At 53.5% G+C, this 15,889-nt stretch overlaps 1 protein-coding gene across 3 annotated transcripts in view; it reads right to left on the bottom strand.

Moving 5' to 3' along the window:
• Positions 1–164, bottom strand: part of EPN2 (epsin 2) — a 43,205-nt gene extending 43,041 nt beyond the window's left edge. For all 3 annotated transcript variants that reach the window (XM_027656529.1, XM_027656534.1, XM_027656533.1), the window contains exon 1: positions 57–164. The gene's annotated coding sequence lies outside the window, so the exon portion shown is untranslated. The remainder of the gene's footprint in view (positions 1–56) is intronic.
• Positions 165–15,889: the final 15,725 nt, after the last annotated feature.

The raw sequence follows: 15,889 nt of genomic DNA, 5'->3' as shown, positions 1-15,889 counted from the left end.
GGGCCCCGCCCGTCCCCCCCACCCCCAGCCCCGCACCCCGCGGGGGCCGCGCTGACCTGCGGGCGCGGGGCGGGCGCGGTGTCCCGGTGTCCCGGTGCCCGGCGGCCGCGGGCTGCGCTTGACACCCACACGCACCATCCAACATGGCGGCGGCGGCCGCGGGGAGGCGGCGGAGGAGGCGGAACCGGCGGCCGCGCGCGGCCCCGAGGCGCGGCCGCGCTGAGGGCGGGGTGGGGGAACGCGGCGCTGCCCGTCCCCTCCTTCCCTCGTTCCCTCGCTGCCTCCTCTCCTTCCTTCCTTCCCTCTTTCCGACCTGCGCCGGGGCTCCTCGCAGCCAGATTCGGCGCCAGGGAGGAACCAGGCGGGATCGCCCGCCGGGCAGAACCCCGGGAGAGGGTCCGTGGCCTGCCTCTGAGGGAAGAAGGGTTGGGAACCCCTTCGGGGCTCCCCGGATTTCAGGGCCGGGGATCCCCCGAAAAACAGAGTCAAATAATACAAAATAGCGTCTGTCAGTACAGAATAACCACAGTTATGGATCAGGGAACGCTTTAGAGAGGGTTCCATCACTGCCTCTGATGGAAGGAGAAGGCTTGGGGAGCCCCCTCAGGGCTCCCTGAATTTCAGGGCTAAGAATCCCTCAGAAAGTAGGGTCAAGCAATACAAAACAACGTCTATCCGTACAAAATAACCACAGTTATAGATCAGGGAACACCTTCTAGAGTGCCCATGGCTGCCTCCGATGGAAGGAGAAGGCTTGGGGAGACCCCTCTGTGCTCACAGATCCCAGGGGAAACATTTCAAAGCCAGGGATTCCCCAAAAATCAGGGTCCAAGGTGGGCTGGCAGCCCCCGAAGCAGAATCACAGAATCAATTAGGTTAGAAAGGACCTCCAAGCCCATCATGTCCAGCCTGTAACCAATCACCACCTTGCCAACTAGACCAGAGCACCGAGTGCCACATCTCGTCTTTCCTTAAACACTTCCAGGTGACTCCACCACCTCCCTGGGCAGCCCATTCCGATGTTTCATCACCCTTCCTGTGAAGAAATTCCTCCTACTGTCCAACCTGAGCCTAGCCTGGCACAGCTCCCATTTCCTCACACAGCACGGTTACTGCACTTTCCCCCTCCTGCCAAAGGCAGCAGTACAAATTAACCACGTTTATGGATCGAGGGACACTTTATGGACATATCTATGGATCAGGGATGGAGCTCTCGGGTCGCCACACTGGGCGATGAAGGGGAGCTTGGTGGGGACACAGAGGCACGAACGCAGCAGGAGGAGCCGGACGGTCTGGGTGGGTCAGAGCACACGTCCTTCCCCTCTGGGGATAATGACTAAACCTGTGTCCGGCATCGCAAGCTGGAGGAGGTTGGTGGACCCATTGTAATGCTCCCTGAATATATTTGTTCCCTTCGTAAAACTGTGAGACAATTCAAGGAAACGGGACATCGCTGCTTGGGACACGGTCGGGGTTGGCGTGGGTCAGGGGAGAAGCTGGCTCTGTTCGGATCACAGCTGGCTCTGGGCAGTGCTGCTGGTTATTTAAAACCCAAATTCCTGAGGAGTCTTGCCTTACTGAAGCATGACAAAACAATGGAAAGGTGGAGCAAACTCCAGTTTATGAGGTATTGCTTTAAAGTGAAAGGAGGGTCCAGCCGAGCACTGCAAACTTTGTTGAATCCCAGAATAGTTTAGATTGGAAGCGACCTTAAAGTCCATCTCATTCCAACCCCCTGCCATGGGCAGGGACACCTTCCACTAGACCAGGTTGCTCGAAGCCCCATCCAACCTGGCCTTGGACACTTCCAGGGATGGAGCATCCACCAGCTCAGCCCTTTTTCTCATGGAGTCAGTATCAAATCTGCCATAGATTTGAGGTTTAAATACAGAAGAGCGGGGACTGCAGTGAAACACAGAGTGAGCTGCAGTAAAAGCAACTTGTTAAGAAATGCTGCAAGTTCCGATGCCTTGAACACCATCTGGGAGCTGGGAAGCTCCAACCCTTCTGCAGCAAGCTGCAATGCTGGCTTAGCTCTTAACCTTGAGCTAGGAGAGGTAGGCAGAATTAAATTCTGGGTGAAAAATATAAGGGATCAGCACACATCTGATGCTATCAGCGGGAGCTGAAAGAATCCTTCTCCCTTTTCTTCTTTAGAAGGAAACAGCAAGGATGGAAGCCCAATGTTTCTGTGCACATTCATTAATCCTAATGATCAGGTGCTGACAGCTCTAAAGAAGGAGAAGAAAGCTCTTGGTTAAAATAAAATGGGAAGAACAGGATTGTTCCTGTTGCTTTCTCTCCTGCCTGTCTTCCTTCCAGGTCTGGGCAGTCAGCTCTCTGGAGCAGGAGGCGGCTTCCTCATCATTCCCAGTTCCATCCCAGGTGTCTTTCTACAGTCTAAGTGTGCAAATCAGCGAACCCAGCAAAAAACTCCTGCAGCTGGAACATCTCTGACAAAAAAAATCTGTTTTCCATCAACCAGATCGAGCCACTTAGTGTGAGCAAAACAAGCCAGTCAAGTAAAATTACACTTTTTTATTACTATTATTTACATGTTAATGCCTTAAATTGCAGTGTTCCTGCTACACTGGGCAGGTATCAGAGTGACACAGCTGCACCAGCAGAGATTTGCCCAGGCTGCAAAGGGATGGTCCCTTGAGGAGAGAAAGGACTCATGGCAGTGCACCCATGGCCCTTGTTTTGCATTAGCAACAGGAGGTCACTGCATTTGTCCTGTGATTTTGTCCTGCATTTGTCCTGTGATTTTAAACCCAGGACCTGGCGCTGAAAACTTCCCACCCCAGCCCTGCCCTATCCCTCTTTGGAATGGGCTGTACCACACCTTGGATATTGACCCAAGCCACTCTCAAATCCTTCCCAGCCCACAAAGTTTCAGCTGCGTTGGCAGAAGCAGAGTTCAAGGCCATGATTTGCAGTGGGAGTTCGGCACCAGGAGCCGACTGCCGCGGCACCGCCCTCACAGCCACCCGGGCAGCAGAGCAATCCACAGGGAGACAGCAGATCCCAGAATCATGGAATATCCTGAGCTGGAAGTAACCCACAAGGATCATCGAGTCCAGCTCCTGGCCCTGCACAGGACAACCTCAAGAATCACAGACACCTTTTACCAGACCAAGTTGCCCAGAAAAGCCGTGGCTGCCCTATTCCTGGAACCATTCAAGGTCTGGTTGGATGGGGCTTGGAGCAACTGGATCTAGTGGAAGGACGGGGCTTGGAGCAACCTGATCTAGTGGAAGGTGCCCTTGCCCCCAGTAGGGGAGTTGGAACACGATGGTCTTTAAGATCCCCTCCAACCCAAACCATTCTGTGATTCTACAAATCCCACCATGTTCCTGAGAGCGTTGTCCAAACCCTCCTTGAGCTCTGTCAGGGTTGGTGCTGTGACCACTGCCTTGGGGAGCTCGTTCAGTGCCTGACCACCCTCTGAGGAAAGAACCTTTTCCTAATATCCAGCCTAAACCTGCCCTGACATAGTTTCATGCCATTGCCTCAGGTCCTGTCACTGGTCACCAGGGATAAGATGGTGATGGTGAACCCAGCGAGTGGGTGTAGAGGGGCTGTAGCATGGCAAGGAAAAGCAGGATAAGGAACAGGAGGATAAGAAGCAGTGCTGCAGTGGGATGCCTGTTGTGCAAGAGGCTCTCCCAGTGAAGATGAGGAAGGCACATCCTCCCTCAGCTCCGCCCAGCCACCACTGCCCTCCCAACCAACCTAGGGAAGAGCAGCTGCCGGGAAGCCACGGGAGGGCCTGTTCCACAGCCATAATGGGAATATCGCCCACACAGCAACTAGGGCCACGTGGGGCTGAGCACACCACTAATTAGCTAATGAGTTTGTTCCAAATGTCTGGCCACGGTGCGAGTGACAACAGGGACAGCACTTGAAAAGCACCGAACAATGACAAGTGCGTCCGTCCCTCGTCGCTGACCCCAGCCCCGCATTAACAAATAGGTCACAAACGACGGTGCTTTACAGTGATCTAATCCTCCAGCCATATGGCGGCTGCCCGAAAAAACACTGGGAAAACGCTGCACCAAGGACGCCCAAAAGCTCTGCAAAAAAAAAAATCCTAAGGAAAACTTGATAAATATATCCCTGCAGTTTGAAATTTGATTTCCTCGCCCTATTGTTTCTCATTTCCTGAGAGCTGGTTTGGTGGATCTCGTTTTCTGCCTCTGTCTCCAGTGCTTGTAAGCAAACAAGACTGAATCTCATTATCCTGATGCATGGCTCTGGCTGTGTGCAATCCGATCTCTAAATCACAGTCATTTTGCTCCATTACTGATTTTCCTTCCCACTCCTCACCTACAGGTCTTCGGAGCAATCAATTCAAAAATAGAGACAAGCATCATCTAATGAAGGTGTGCTTAGTGTTCAGCACTTCAGTCTGTATTAAACAGCCAAGTAAGAACCTGCCTCCTGCCTTGGGAGGTTGGGCACCCTCCACTCACACCATCTCCAGTGGGAGCTGGAGTTTCTCAGCCTTCCTGGGAAGCCACATGCTTTCGCATGGGGTAAATGGGGACTTAAGTCCTTAAGTGCCCAATTTGGGAAAATCTGCTAATTAAATAGTCTGGGCAAACACAATCATTATTGTCCTTAGAGCCAAAGCAGTGAGATGTTTCTCAACAAGCACAGACCCTCCTCAGTATTTTCTGAGCTGTCTGCACATTGCTGACAGTGATAGAGAATATATTCAGATTATACAACTTGATGTTCACCCCGGGTTATTCCCTCCTGGATTCATGAATATTTCATTGAAATATGCAAAGTCTGAGTTACAGTCTTGTCTGCTTCAATTAGACACATGGATCCACAGGGTCTGCAGCCCTACCACATTTAGAGGCTTCATCTACAAGGCAAGGAGAACCAAAATAACAGTTGAGGTCCCATCACATTTAGCCTGATTCCTTCAAACATCTTTAAATAATTGTAGTGAGCAGGGAGAAGTCAGAAAGGTGCTGAGTGAGGGAGAGTAGAGCCCAGTGAACCTGTGCCTGAGTTCAGTTGGAATCAGCCCAAGTTGAATCAGAACAGAGCGGGAGGGGTTTCGTTTCATTTGTGATGCCGACAAACTTGTAGAACTGTTTCCAATGCAAATGTTCCTTTTGACAAGTTCAAAATTAATACACCTCTAATATGGGTATTCAAAACAGACCTTTTCTGAACACGTTTGCAGATTCGTGAAAAGAGGAGAGGGAATGCAAGCCCAGCACATTCTGGTTTTCTCAAAATGAATGTGCTCTGACACTGCAAGAGGCAGTGACGTTGGAAATGTGCTTAGTTCTAGTAATTACCAAGTGTTGTGTTTCTTTAGAAGCCGGAGCTGTTCTCATCTGTGGGCACCTTCCCTCATTCCTTTCTCCTTACTGCTCTGTAGGTGCAGTTTCTCCCATGCCACAGCAAGGAGCCAAGGCTACTGCACTGCTTACATTAAATCCCACTAAAGCCTCAGGGTGAAATTCCACAAGTTTTAATTGACCTAAGTCAGGGTGTTGTGGTTCCTGCCCTTCCTCCACCACCCCTTCCCATTCCCTCCCTACCACCAACACCAGCTTATACCACCTGTGGTGAAGACTAATCACTTTTTTTTTGGGGGGGAGTGTTGCTTCTCAGCCAGTTCAGCTCCCTGAACCAGCTCAGAGGGCCAGATGAGCACCACATGAGCAGAAAAGAAGGGGATGGGACCATACAAGGCCTCACTGACTGGTGAGGGGGTATTTTTCTCGTTTTATAGGATACAATGAGCACATTTGACCTGAAGAGCCTGGATTTGCTGCTTGTTTCCAGGCTGGGATTACTCACCCATTAGGACCATCTGCACAGCTTTGAGTGGCAGATTCAGGCCCAGTGAAGTTGGGCTCATTTAGTGTCACCATCTGGCTCCCCAAAACAAGTCACCAAGTCAGAGCCTGTAAGCTCATGTTGGAGGACAAGTATTCCATCACACTTGGTACAGTTTGTTCTATCCCTTTTGGCTTTCTCCTTGTCATGACAAGAGGACTTCCTGCCAGGATGGAGCTGATGGACAGTGTCATCCAGAGCTCCTCCTCATCATTCCTGCAGCCACCCAAAGAATGTCACCGGAAGAGTCAGACCCTCCCTTTTGCCCCAGGCCCATCCTCAGACCGATAGAGGCTTCACAATAACAGCCAAACTGCAGGATGACCTGTGTTGTTGCACAAGGATCTCACGTGGCATGGGATTATCCTCACTCCTCCCGGCTGTTCCTTGAGGGAAACCGCCCTGTGGGGTTCACCATGAGGAGAGTGTCAGGAGAGCTGTGCTCTTGGCTCTGTAGCATCCTCTGAAATTTGGGTCTCCTCTCCTCCTGGTGGGACAGGAATTTTGGCAGGAGAAGGTGGCAAAAGACTTTGTACACTCATAGGAAGGGTGGGAAGTGATGTGTACCTACAACCAAGCACCCAGCCACTATTCCCAGAGGACAGGGTACACTCCAGCACAAGGTGTTTCACATTTAAGCACAAAAATCCAGAAAAGCACCTCCTTGGCCATGGGAAGCAGGTGCAGCAATTCATCCACCACTTACCCAGGGTCAACCAGGGGTACCAAGGCTGAAATCAGCACCATCACACCACGGTTGTGGTGCTCACAACTGGATGCTGAGCTGCACAGCTACAGCCACTTTTAGCTCAAATTTCACAGCACTGCTCTCAGACAGACAAAGATGGGCCCCCAAAGCAGACCAAGGACTGGAAGCTGCAGTTATTTGGGGTTTACTCTTTTAAACCAACACACTGAACAGTGGTGCCACATCCCCGGATTACAGCTGGATGCCCATCAATGCTTATCCCAGCTGGAAAGCTGGTAGTTTTCCCCCTTGACAGATGAAAACTAATGGCTGTCCGTTTGGTTTGTGTTTGCACAGCACCCAGCCGGTCCTTAATTACTTGGCCCAATTTCTAGGTTTCAGATTCCCACTTCTGCAAATAACTTCCTCCATTCCCAGGCTCACAGAGCCAGTTGAAACTTTCATATTTGCCTTCACGGCAGTGACTCCAAATGTGTCTCTGCTGCCCCATCACAAAGAGCATCTCATCCTCGACAGGGCTTCCCAGGAATTTTCATAATGTAAAAAACACTAAACAGCAGTGCAGAGCTGTAAGTACATGGTCCCTGTGTGATCAAAAAGCAGATTAAAAAATTTACCAGCTGGGCTGGAAGAGATTCACGACAAGCCATCGGGACTCCACAAAGCAAACAAACCGCACAGCACTGCAGGCAAGAATTTCAATCCTGACACTATCTGACCAGGCTGCTCCATGGATCAGCCCTGCTCTGAGCTCCTCAAAACCAGAAGGTTTCCTTAGTTGGGGAAAAATGTCCATCTTCAACAACGGCAGGTCTCGGGAACCATTTGAGCATCTTACCTAGTCAAGCAGGTTATAATGGGCTGTAATTAATACTCCTACGAGCTTCCACATTCTTATGGGCTGAGATGGAGAAATACAGGATTGCTCCCTGACCCTGTGAACATTAGAGGAAGTCAAACGAACCTGTTTCCCTTCTGATCTTTAGAAATCAAACATCTCTGATCAGAGAAGGCAAGAGTTTCCAGCACTGCTGGGAACTGCCTGTGCACAGCCCAGCATCTTCTGGGGCACAAACCACAACAACCTCAATCAAAAATAACTGCAGAGCAAGTTGCTACAGACAGCAAGTTTCCTCTGTCCCTCAAGAAGCCCCTTTTATGCTTGCACATCACTCAGAGCGTGGGGGGGGGGGGGGGGCAGGGGGTGCAAAGCATGGTGCAGCCACAGATTTTTAGCAATACCAAAAGTGGCCTTCGGTGAAACGCGTCAGCTGAACAACCCAAACCAGGAGGGTGAAAGCCAAAGAAGCCCAAACTGCCTGATGTCATGAAACCCCCACATCTGTCACCAGTGGGCCGGAAGGAGAGTTTGTGACACTTGCACAGTTCAGCTGAGAAGTGCTTTGCACTCAGCAGGATCTCACCCACTTGGAGAGGAAGGGCTGTGCCGGGCAGATGGTTTCCTCCAAAAAGCCACCAACTGACCCTCTAATGAAAGCTGACAGGCACTTCCACCCAAACAGCCTGTGTGCCTTGCTCTTCATTACAGCCGTGTTTCAAAGTGTGTCTGCATCAGCTTTTCCAGCCTGCACTTGAGAAAGAAACGTGACACTCCAGTGTTTTCCCTCCAGGCAGGGCAGGACCTCTTGTTTTGCTCTGAGATCAGAGCCTGGGGGGAGGCAGGAAACTGGAGATGCTGTCACTCAATGAGAGCCTCTTTCAAGATGCATCTTGCAGACACAGCTCTGGTTAGGGAGGTGTCCAAGCCCTCTCTTGCTGCATCCTAGGAGAACACAACAAGGAATTCTGTCTGCTCACCCGCTTTCAATACTTATCATAAAATCACAGGATGGTTTGGGTTGGAAAGGACCTTAAATATCATCCAGCTCCAACCCCCTGCCATGGGCCGGGACACTTTCCACTAGACCAGGCTACTCAGAGCCCCATCCAGCCTGGTCTGGAACACATCCCTGGGATGGTGAGTCCACAACCTCTCTGGGCAGCCTGTGCCTCTACACCCTTATATTAGGGAGTTTCTTCCCAGTCTAACCTAACTCCACCCTCCTTCAGCTTAGAGCCATTCCTCCTTATCCCCTATCACTACCTGCCCTCGTGACAAGTCCCCCTCCAACTATATCCTCCCAATAACCTCCAAAATTCACTATAAACCATTACTGGTTTTCACTTTCTGGACTGGACACCTTTGGTTTTAAGCAGGATGGATGCTCTTATCTTCCCACACATTGGCTCCCCGCTCCAAACTTTCATGTTTATCATCTTGGAGAGCAGAGGCCGAGTGCAGCACACCCACATGCTGTTTTTCTCTCAAGCAGCTCTCCCAAACAGGCTATCCTGGGTTTCTCCCAAAAGCCCTATCCCTGTATGCCTCTCCCTAGACTCTCCATTCCCTGGCATGTTCTCCACCTTCAAGGCTAAAGCCTCCACTGAGCCTTGTAGGCAGGTGGCACCTTTCCTAAGCCTTCAGCACCCAGGGGTGCTCAGAGCCCGACCTACACAGGTAGATTTAAACATATGCTAAAATAATTTATTGAACCAGTAGCTGTCTCTGCCCTGGGGAGCCAAGAACAGCACAGCTGCAAACCACTGGAGGCTGCATTCCTGATCCCAGCTGAGGGAGCAGCAAGCAGGTATCAGCTTGGGATGTAGAACCTGAGCTGTTCTCCTGGTCTCCAGAGGGAGAAGACACAGGTGCCCACACTGGAGAGGGGCTGTAACGCTTTCCCAAGGCATTTTTGAGGGTCTCCCAGAAGCAACTCCAGTCTTTTTTGCTCAGTGTGCTCAGTCCAGCCTGTTTGTGTTACTCCACAGGTTCCCTGAGCTCCTCCAGCCACCTCATCCTCCACGTCACTGCCAGCCCTGCTTTGCTGCACACAGCCCGATCCACTTGGAACTGGAGCTTTCCCACAATCAAACTCTTGTCCTAATTATTCATCTGAGCCCTTGCAAGGCACCCAGTGCCCTGTGGTGCCTCCAACTCTCTGCTGTTAGGCAATACCAGAGGCTGAATCATGGAGTGTCCTGAGTCAGAAGGGACTCACATGGACCATCCAGTCCAACTCCTGGCCCTGCACAGACACCCCAAAAATGCCCCCTGTCCCTGAGAGCGTTGTCCAAACACTCCTGGAGCTCTAGTAGCCTTGGGGCCATGACCACTGCCCTGGGGAGCCTGGTCAGTGCCCAACCACCCTCTGGGGGAAGAGCCTTTTCCTAATATCAAACCTAAGCCTCCCCTGACACCGCTTCGTGCCACGAAATGACATTGAAATCCCAGTTCTGCAGCAGGGATGACCAGCAGGGCTATTCAGTGTGATGCACTGGGGACCTCCCTCCCAAACACTTCTCCAGTGAGAAGTGAGGCTTTAGTGGGATTTAATGTAACATTAATATGACAAGTAGACATAACACATGTCCTGCTGCCACCTCATCAGCAGCTCCACGAGCTGCAGAGGTGCTCAGCCTGCAGTGACCATCAACCAGCCACAGCTGCCCAGCAAATCCCTCAAACCCAGTTCCTCTTCCAGCCTGAGGGAGAAAGAGAGGGGAGGGAGGAAGGAAGACAGCAAATCTGCATTTCAGATGCTTGCTGAAAGGAACACTGTGTATAAGCACAGATATGTAACATTTTGCTAAGTGCTTTCCAAGTGCATCTCTGTGTGTGTGTACCATACACACACCTACATGGGAAGGGTTTTTATTACCTGTGCTAATGTTAGTGCCTTACATCACTCAACCCACAAGCCCTGCTGGAGCCACACTGTTCCTTTGCCATCAGCCTCACAGGGAGATGGCTCAGGTCCCCATTTTCCTGGGGATCTCAAGCTCTTCCATTGAAACAAATGCTGTTTCCAGCTCTACAGGAATATTTCGAGAGAAAGCAGTGCCTTGGCTTTCCATTTAAGATGAAGAATTGCCTCCTAGGAGTGCTTTTGCTAAGAGAGCAGAAAGCAAGAACACACATCTCAGAGCAAACCCCTGGGCAGTGTTCCTTTAACACAGGCCACATTCTGGGCTCCTTTACACAGACAGGTATCTAGAGAGGCTTCAGTGAAATTACCCTGGATTTCCACTGTCAGAAATCACAACCCAACACAGCCCCAGGCAGGAATCCATCAGTTTTACTGTGGCCTCTCAAAAAATCTGCACTCACTCTTTCCTCTTGCTTTGCACAGGCAAAAGCACCACTCAGGGAAAGGGGCACAAGAGTGCTGTGCCACCAAAGCAGCAGCTTTATTCAGCTTGGTTTTCCAAAGGGCAGCGGATGCAGCAGCACAGTGTGGGTTGGGACAGGCATGATCCCAACCACACGTGTGGATTCTTCCATGTAACCTTTGAGGCTGTTTGCTCATTCCAGACTAGAAGATGACAGGCTGGGCAGAGTCTTCACAGCCACTTGATTACTAAACATTTCCTGCAGATAGTCAGCTGAGGAGGGGAGCGAGGTCACAGTGATGAGGAACAGCCCAACCCTGTGTCAGACTTCAGGGAATCCACACAGACCTGCCTCTGCAGGGCCCGGCTCTAGAGGAAAAAAGGCTGCACCAGACACTGTGGCAACAGGAATAAATCAGAGTGAAAGCAGAGCTGGGGGCACTCCTGAGTTTCCCCGCAGGAAAGGGCAGTGTGGAGCATCCTGGGAATCCACAGCTGCACCTGCATCCAGACACAGAGGGCTTCAGTGCTCCATCTTCCCTCCGCTTCCTCCCTCTTGTCTTGCCCATCTCTGCCCTGAATAGGCAGTTTCAGGAGGAGCACAGTGCCCGGATTCTCTGGGGTCTCACAGTGCATCCGGCACTCGGAGCATTATCCCGGTGGGCCCTGCTCCAGGCCCTGCCCGCCTCCTCCACCGCCCGGCGCATCGCCAGCGTGGCCGGGATGTGGCATCACACACATCCTCAGCCTTAGGAAGTGGCCAGCAAAGGAGTCTCCTCCCTCTGGCCATTGGCCCTCAGCCCTAGGCTGTCCCCAAGGCCGGCACCACCTGCTCTGGCACTGCCCAAATTCCTGCCCAAACACCAGGAGCTCAGCCAAACACACAGTGGCCAAACCCCAAGTTGCCTCTGCGCTGGTGATCCCCCGCAGCCCTGGGATATGTCACCTGGGTATGTCCCCCCCACCATGAAGGGACACCTGCCCAAATCTCCCCTCAGAGCAGCAGGGTGGGGTACAGTGCCGAAGGAGGAACCGTGGCCACTCTTGCCACACTGCCAGAGGAAGGCATGACGTGAGCTCTGGCTTAATTGGTTATTAATAACTTCTTTGTTAACAAGCCAGCCCTAAGGAGGAACCGAAATTTGACTACTTCCCTGGTGGAGAGCTCGGCACCCTCTGCCAGCAATCATTCACAATTTCCCCCTGCGTTTTTTTCTGTTCCCAGGAATCACAGCCCTCCCCGGTGAGTCACGGCGGTGACAGCACGGTCCCCTCACCTACGCACGCGGCACAGCCTTCTCGGCTGGGTTTTTCTTCCTAAATCCTAGAAAAATAACAGATGCTGTTGTTGAGGGGGAGCTTCTCAGAATCTGTTCAGGCACCAGGCTGTGTCTGGATGTGACCAAATCTGCAGTTCCCCTAAAACAAGCCCCGTGGGAGCCGCGGAGCTCCCCTGCCCATGGGTGGTTACTCCTGCCACCCCATGCTGAGGGCGAGGAGCCTTTCCCCATGGCAAACACAGACAGCAAACAGCCTCCACACCCAAATCCCACGCCTCCCTGCCCGCTCTCTTCGGAACTTCCAGTTAAAGGGACCCTTCTGATTTCTCCCCCATGCAGAGATGTGACCCTCTCCACCTCCATGCTGTGCTCGCAGCATGAAGCACAGCGGGTTCCAGCCTCAGCTGTCTGGGAATGGCTTTTGAGGACCCACGAGAGAGGGCAGAGAATTCCCCACTCCCATCTACACTACAGCACCAGTCCATCCAGGAAATTTTGGTCTGGGGACCTTGCCTTCCCCATAACCTGCACAGGCAGCCCAACACCAACAGTGAAGATTGCTCCACCCAGAAACTTCCATCAGACATTCCAAGAGCAGGATTCAGCAGAAAACGTTCCTCACACATCTTAAAGCAGAGCCTGACCTGGACTAGGGCACCCAGTAGGTCCCAGAGTTACCCACAGGTGTGTCAGGGACCACAGCAAGATCCCAGGACAGAGCCAAGGACTAGACATGGAGCACACAAGATCTCCTGCCAGTTGAACACCAAGTACCTGTCCAGGCAGACCTGAACAGCTCCATCTTCTCCAGGTCACACACAGGGAAACCAAGGCCAGCTAGAGGGAGGACACTGTACAGAGGGACAACCCACCTTCTGCTCTTGGTGTGCCAGGCTGCCAAGGGGAACCATCTCAGGGAGCAGCAGGATCCCAGAAGCATCATCAAGACATTACCAGAACACCTCCAGCTCACCAGCCCAAGCACCCCCAGGAGAGCACAGTCCTGCTTTCCATCCCACCTGTACCACAAGCAAGAGGGACCTGCTCTGATTTACCAGCCCAAAAACCCTAATACCAGCCCCAGCCACCCATGTTGACCCCAAGGAGATGTAGCTCCATATCTGGAGGCCACCAGCACCTCAAGGAGCCTCTCACGGCCACACTGGGCCAAGCGTGGCCAACTGGCCTTGGGTCTGTGGGCTGCCCCTCCTGTGAATGTTTTCCTACAGGTCTTCTGGGATGATGGGAGTTTCAGAGGGCTCTGATCCTCTGTACTCAGTTACACCAGGGTGTAAATGGTGACACAAGTTCCTTGGTGTGGGCTGGGCTTTGCAGAGAAATAAGGTTCCACAGAAGATCTGATGCTCAGGAGTTACCGACGTGGCCTCTGCTCCAGGGGGAAAGTGCTGACTCTGAAATGCTGTTTACAGGCACTGACGTGGTGTTTTCTAGCCCAGGATGTTGCTTCCTCTCCACATGGGGCCTCAGTGAGGCACCCGCTTCCTCGAGGGACATCCGGATCCCCCTCGACAGACATCCGGATCCCCATCCCCAGGGCTGATCCCGTCCCCAGGCACACGGGCAGCAACACGAGTGACACCTCTGCTGACCTGCGTGCCTGGGTTTATCCACATGCAGCATCCAGGCAAGAGCTTAAATCCAGGCTGTGCTGCATTGCCAACCCCTGTCACACTGCTGTGGGATGGGGCAGGACCTGTCTATCCAGGAGCAAAGCCCCCTCCCCGTGCACTCCAGGGGCTGCAGAACAAGGCAGCTCACCTTGCCCAGCCCTGCACCATCTAGGCCCAGCTCACAGCCCCTCGGGAGGCAAAGCCAGGCTGGAGACACCCCCTGCTCTCCCGTCCTCCCCAGACAGCACCAAGGGCCATGGCACGGAGGGCAGGGGCACTGGCCAGAGAGGAGCTGGGGGAGCCCGGGGTGGCTCCACAACAAAGCTCCCCAGGCCCCCAGCGGAAGGGGAAGAGGCTCCCCTCCCTTCTCTTCCTCCCTCTCAAGTGGGGACTTTTCAGCCAGGTAAACACAGGATGTTGATGAAACAGGGGCTGGGCAGATTGGGCAACCTGGGAGTCGGCAGGAGCTCCAGGCAGCTCCCAGTGCCCAGAGCAGGGCATAGAGCTGGGAAAGGACAATGCCAGAGCCCCCAGCACCTTCCTCTGCCTGTCCCCAAGGTCATGGAATTCCCCTGCGTGGAGGGAGAGGCTACATGGGCTGGTGGTTAAACCCAGGGCAAGGTGGGCTCCCACCCACTGCTGCATGCCCTCAGGTGATGCACTGCACCTCCCTGGGATCCCTTGGCATCTCCTTACAGGCTGGGCTGATGCTCAGCACCTTGCTCAAGGCTGCAGGCTTTGACACCCAACCAGTGACAACCCCGTGGCACCTCCTGGGTCCCTCTGAACACGGGGGACAAGCAGGGCACAGGGATGGGGGCACAGATGCCTCCATATCCCAGGCACCAGATCACAGCTGGCACTGCAGGGACAGGCTCTACCCTGCTCTGCTCCAGGGTGTGCTGCACAAAGTGTGGCTGCTTGACAAGGCACAGGAAGGGAGATGGTGGAAAAAACCCACCCCCCTTGTTTTGATGTTTCTTGGATGTCTCAGGCCCATGGTTAGTCAACCATTGGCTCCTGGTTGGAGCCTGCAGGGCTCAGCAGCACAGCCTCATGGCCGGGCATCTCTGGGATCCAGGCTTCTCCCAAGGGCTGGTGAGCATGGCATGGGGCATATTTGGAGCAGCCACAAGGGTTTTGCTGGGGAATGACACAGCTGGACAACAGGATGTGACAGGCATCTCATGTTTTGCAGTATGAGGATAAGAGATTCCCCAGAGGGGTTCCCTGGAGGCAGCAGATGCTGCACAGGTACCAAACACCTCACTGGGCACTGCTCCCCTCCTGGCATCAGGGAATCCTGTCCTGCTCCATGGCAGCGAGTTGGGATGAGGCACCCAGAAACCAGCTGGACATGGGAGTGTTTCACTCCCAACCCAGAAAAGGGGCTACAGGCTGCTCTGGCATCACTCCTGAGGTCAGGGCTGCTGTCACCCCCACAGTGACCACGTGTGCTCAGGCAGCAGCCAGGGACAGTGAGCCACGACTGGGACACCAGTGAGCAGGAGGGACATGGACCCAGCACAGGAAGGATGGAGCGAGGGAAGGGGGTCAGGGAGGGGCTGTGATGTAGAAGGTGGCAGGACAGACCTGACAGAGGGGCTGTCTGCTTCCTTTAGAGCATGAGTAGAGGAGCAGGTGGCCTGTCCCCAGTGTCCCCAGTGTCCCTCTGGGATCTGCTGCCATCTGCTGGCAGGATCCCATCCTGCTGCGGTCCTGAGTCCAGCACTGTGCAAGGCCTGGGGACCCCTCTGTGACTCCACTGTCCTGTGCCCCATGCCCAAGCAGGTGGCACCACCCATGGCTCCAGCCCAGACACCCCGGGGTGCCCCCCAAGCCTCCTTGCTCCCAGCCCCAGGAAGCTGAGCCCCGGTGTCCAGTTATGGCACAGGGATTGTCACCCCAAAAACCCTCTCCCTGGGCTGCACGTTTCTCCCACACCAAGCCTCCCAGTGCCCAGTCATCCCACCCCACTGCCCTATTGTTCCTTTCCAGGGAAATGGAATTCCATTCCTCCACCCTGGAATGGACTTCCTATCATCCAGTTTGGGCTGATGGACACAGGGACGGGATCAGGCTCTTGGCCACAGCAGGGTTGGAACAGTGGCTCTGCTGGGCTGGTTTCCCCAGGGAACATCCAGCTCCATCCTCGCCAAGGCTGCCAAGGGGTAGGGGAAGCTCTAGAGAGCCATCTTCCTGCTGCATTCCTATCCCCTGGGTCTCTTCCT

Source organism: Corapipo altera, unplaced genomic scaffold (assembly GCF_003945725.1).
Source record: "Corapipo altera isolate COAL_440 unplaced genomic scaffold, ASM394572v1 104, whole genome shotgun sequence".
Lineage (NCBI taxonomy): Eukaryota > Metazoa > Chordata > Aves > Passeriformes > Pipridae > Corapipo > Corapipo altera.
The sequence above is the reverse complement of the archived record's forward strand: the minus strand, read 5'-3'. Positions and strand labels throughout refer to the sequence as shown.